The 5,423-nt window shown below is 39.5% G+C and overlaps 1 non-coding gene across 1 annotated transcript; it reads left to right on the top strand.

The window, feature by feature from the left end:
- The first annotated feature begins 4,675 nt into the window (after positions 1–4,675).
- On the top strand, positions 4,676–4,749 carry Trnat-agu. The gene has a single exon. It is a non-coding gene; the product is annotated as a tRNA-Thr (tRNA).
- Positions 4,750–5,423: the final 674 nt, after the last annotated feature.

The following is a 5,423-nucleotide window of genomic DNA, read 5'->3' as shown; positions in this document are numbered from 1 at the left end:
AGGTACTGTGAGACTCTGAAAAAACTCAAACAGGCAATTCAGAACCGGAGAAGAGGAATGTTGAGCAAGGGCATACGCATTCTTCATGACAACGCTCGTCCACACATCACTCGACCAACCGTTGCTCTCCTGCAACAGTTTCAGTGGAACATAATCACCCACCCACCCTATAGTCCTGACATGGTGCCCAGTGACTATCGCCTGTTCCCTAGGTTAAAAGAACATTTGGCCAGAAAGCGATTCAGCTCCGACGACAAGGTGAAAGAAGAGGTTCATAGCTTTCTGAACAACATGGCGGCGAGCTGGTATGACATGGGCATACAAAACCTGCCACAGCATCTACAAAAACATCGACAGAAATGGTGATTATGTCGAAAAATAGCTAAATGTTCAAGCTGTAAACTATTGTAGAAATAAACAGGTCTATGTACTTATAAAAAAATTGGAGACCTTCCTTTTGAGATTATCCTCGTACTCATGTTGCATTTGTCTGACACCCCTGCACTCCAGTGCATCACTGTTTCAGTTCCAGTTGATTGTTACTCCCTAATATTGAGCCCAGCTCCCCAACAAAATCTCTGACTTACAGATTGTGAATCTTCCACAAAGTCCAGCAGCAATTTGGCTTCCAAAACATTTGCTAGTACACAACTCAGAGTGTGTCAACTAAAACAATACAAATAGATTCACAGTTACATAAAATATTTTTGCTTTTCATCTTTTTCTGTGACCTACTGCTAATTTCTCCTTTCCAGGTACAGGTTGCACATATTGATGCAGAGGTTGAGGTGGGACAGGATAGAAGGAGACATTGAGAAAATGTGGGTGAAGTACATTACATGTAAACTCAGATAAAGTGTGGGACAGAGAAATATGTGGCAAGTGATAAGAGTGGAAACAGGGATTGAGTTAGATGTAGGATTAGTGATTGTTGGAGGTCAGGAGTATGACAGGACACAATTATTTCTTGGAGAGACAGTTCCACCAACCCTCACAGTTCAGAAAAGCTGGTATTTTTGGAGAGGATCAAGATGACATAGGCGATCATTGAAGCCAGCCATGTTGTGTTAAGCAGCATTCCTTGCTCCTTTGCTTTCATAGTTGCCATTGCTAACTGTGACACTGGCCAATCAAATTGATTGACAGCTGGTTGGTGCCCACATAAAAAGCTTCATATTTGCTGTGGGAAAATTGATACATGACATGGTAGACAGTACAGACTGTGCTGCACCGGAATGGATAGGTTAGATTGTTAGGGTCAGCACTGGTGTAAGATGTGCTGGTTGCATGCATTTAACAAATACTGCATCTGGGCTTTCACTTTCTCATTCATTACTTATCTGAGGTAACTTGTGGCCTTATTGGCAGGATGTGAAAATGTGACTGACTCATCATTTATATTGCAGAAGCAAATAGCATTTATCTGAAACATGTGGATAAGAAGATAGTATGGTGAAAGAGGTCTCATTACAATGCTTACGAAAAGTGGGTAAGCCTAAAGCAAATACTAGAGACCAATATCAAGTCTGTTGTGATAATGCCTTTGAGAATCCATTCACATTAACGAGAGAAGCCGTTACAAACCTCAACCTGCCAGCAAGTGTGACTACTGCATATCAGTGCTTTCATACTGCTAGTGTCCAACCTGACCTGTCATCTAGGATGCCAAGTTCTTTTTTCACAAGCTGTGATTAAGAGAGGGTGACAGAAGAACATCATCTTGAGGAATCTTGATCCAACCAGCAGTTCCTCAAACGATCTCTTACCTGAGTTATGGAAAGATTTGAAAACTTCAATGGTTTGTGATACAAATGGATCCAGGCAATTACCAATACAAGTTCATAGAATGGAAGCAACAACTGTCTGTTGGGGTTAGTACCCAGAGAAACTTAATCTTGGAGGGAGCCAGCAGTGCCTCCAGTAGTAATAGTTTGGGGACACTCTGGAAAAGACCCCTTCCTACCGAAGATGTTCGTTAATCTACAGTACTTGCTTAAACGACAGGAAAGTGACTAAGCAGAATGCTTTGCATGTGTGTGGGGAACCAGTTTTAAATTCTTTTGGGCTTTGTGTAATTCATTGATTGCAAAGGATCACTAACTTCAGACTTGAAAAATGTTAAATATCACCAAGAATTACCAGCCAACTTCTCGATATTGTGAGCTCAAAGTAGCTCCTTGAAATTGTTCTAACATTAAGCAGAATGCTGGCATTTTCATTCATTGTTTCCTGCTCCACTTATAACACTAATTTAGAAAGTGCCACTGCTTCTGAAGACTTGTCATGTGGGCTGCAAAACACCTGGCTTTATGGGAAAGTCACTACCCCTGTAGCCATCATAGTAGGCTCTGACCAGAAATTGCGTAGGTAGATTACAGAAAGATTGATCCGTCTTCTCTAACTTACGTACATCGTGTATTTAAACTCCATAACCTCATGATCAACCAATAAAAATCTGATGACACTTGTAGAAAAAAATTTAGAGTGAGTATACTATTATCCATTAAACAACAGAAAATGGTTGGCAAATCGATGCAGTGTAGGTGATCTCTACTATACTATTGCTTTGACTGTTAAAATATTGCTAATGATATAATGAAAATGAGCAAATTCTTAAAAATTCTATCTATCTAAAGTGAAAAAGACAGCAAAATGACGGCACTCTAAAAGGGTCCAAAAGCTCAATAAGAAACCAAACAAATCTGTTCTGCATCTTTAAATTTTAAAATAATAATGATTCTAAATACAAGGAGATGGATAAAGGAAATGTGTAATCTTTGTGGAAGCAAGCAACCAAAGTAAAAAGGATTTGAAATTGCAGTAAACCAAAATAAATTACCATTTCCTAAGCAGTTAAAAACAATAAGTATAGCATAAAATACTGAGATTTTCCTGCGTACCGCATTATTACAAAAAAAGTTTATAAAAACCCAAATTGATATACGGTATGTAATTTAAACACAATTAAAACCAACTTAATATATTCTTTCAAAAGTGAATGCTAACACTGAAAACAGATGCAGTAAGAAACAAGTGTACCAGCAGGATGTAAGAAAATAAATTTACACTCATTTATAAACATGAATCACTAAGGGTCTCCTCAGAATGGAGAAATAGCCATCAGTAAGCCATCAAAATTACACTCACAATATTTGTGATTCACATGCACTTTCACTTCAAACAAACATTTCACATTCCCATTTATGGAGTGTGTGGTTTGACACACTTATCAGTGACATAACCATTGCTGTCTTCAGCAGGGGGGGGGGGGCACAGCAGAGCCCTTCGTCCGGCACCATGTCCCCCTGGAGGCCACAGCAGAGCCTTATGCCCTGGCCTGTCAGTGAAACAGCCATCACTATGTATGCATCAGACTGAGCTAATTTCCTGCTTTCATATCACCACTGTGTATTTGTGGACTTTGTTTTTAAAAGTCCAGACCTTTCCCCACTTTCCTGTTCCATTCACAAATGGTGCATGAGAAAAATGTTTGTCAGTAAAGCTCCATGTGAGATCTAATTTTCTGATTATGATCATTTCAGAGATGTGTGTAGGAGAAAGTAACATATTGCCTGATTTCTCAGAAAGGAAGCTCTCAAAATTTCTACAGTAAATCTCTGTGATGCATGGCACCTGTCTGCTACTGAAGTTTGTTGAGCTTTTCCATAACGCTCTCTAGTCAAGTGAACAATCCCATGACGAAATGTGCTCCTTGTCATTTGATCTTCTCTCTCTCTCCTATGAATCCTACTTGTTAAGGACCCTAGACTGATGAACAATGCATAATAATTGGTCGATCAGTGTTTTGTAAGCAACTTCTTTTGTGGGTAAATGACATTTTCTTGAGATTCTCCAAATGAATCTCAATCTGGCATGTGCTTTTCCTACTATTTGTTTATGTGCTCATTCCATTTTAGGTTGCTCTGGATGGCTACTCATAGTTATTTTACTGTAGATGTTTTTTTCCAGTGATTTGTCGCTGATAGTGTACTCGAACAGCTGTGGGTCTCTTCGCCTATTTAAGCACAGTACATTACATTTATTTACTTTCAGGGTCAACTGTCAGTGCCTGCACTAATCAAACCTCCGCAGGTCTTCCTGCATTTCACTACCGTTTTCTGGCTTTGCAAGCTTCCTACAGACTGCAATAGCCTCATGATACGTCCTACCACTGAGCATAATTCATGTGTACAGTATAATGATAATTCTACTGTGTCCAACAAGAGGTACTGAAATTCTCTCTCCTAACACCACAAGGAATTATTTTCTCTGACAATAAATATTAGAATTGATTATGCATTGTACTAATTTATAAATTGATGCATTGCTAATATCAAGAAGAAAAATTGGCACTATGTTACTTCTGAGGAAATGAACACGTTTTTTGGTTTGGTGTTGGTAGAAACCGGAATACACTCAGCAGATACCTAATCCACAATATATGAATGCTTCCAAAAGAACAGACACCATACATTCATATAATTGACCCACCTTGATGGGCAAAGAATCCACCACATGCAGTGCAGATGCACAATAATGTCTGACCTCCTGTGGGAATCTCCAAGTAGCAAGGATGGAGGAGATGAGCAGGGACTGTGGATAGGTGGCGCTAGACATAAGTGTGAGTTGACCAAGAGGCTTCCAGGATAGTCCGCGCAGCTGAGATAAACACTGTGTCTGGATGGTGCAATGGTTAATGCAACTGCCTAGTAAGCAGGAGATCCTGGGTTCAAATCCCAGTCCAGCACACATTTGCGCTCATCGCCACTGATGCTGCTCAAAGTCGTGATGCAGCTGATATCAGTAGTCCCCTCCCTACTCCCCCTCCTCCTTCAATTTACATAATTCACAATAGCTTCACCAATCATACTTACTTGGCCATACTGTCAGTTAACAGATTTAAGATACAGGAGGAACCATTAGGATAAATGCCAAACAGACACATAGACAATGACAACATGACACTGTTTCACAACATTTGGGAATTTTTCTTGGAAAACTGCCAGTGAAGGATGGTAAAACTATAGAATAACAACATGTCCCATTCAGATGCCATTGCAAGTGTATTCAGAATATTACTAGCAAATGAGGTAAACGTGGAATTAAAATATTGTCATGCCATAAGCACAAACTAGTCCAAATCTGGAAGTAGGGTTGTCAGTGAAATACTAACTCTAGCACTGAAAGCTTTTTTGTTACTGACATCACTGTATAGACAGAACAGAACTGAACTTTTGGATGGAGTGAGCTGCTATTTAAGCAAACATCAAATATTCCAGAATACACTAACATAAAAATATGTTGAGAACCTTTCAGAAATGATAGATACTAAATAAAAAAAATTTTTAGATGTATGGGTTTGAACTGGTGGCCCATAACATGCCAGCCAGGAATGCTGTCCACTACACCATGCAGCACAACTC

Source organism: Schistocerca piceifrons, chromosome 2 (genome assembly GCF_021461385.2).
Source record: "Schistocerca piceifrons isolate TAMUIC-IGC-003096 chromosome 2, iqSchPice1.1, whole genome shotgun sequence".
Lineage (NCBI taxonomy): Eukaryota > Metazoa > Arthropoda > Insecta > Orthoptera > Acrididae > Schistocerca > Schistocerca piceifrons.
The sequence above is the reverse complement of the archived record's forward strand: the minus strand, read 5'-3'. Positions and strand labels throughout refer to the sequence as shown.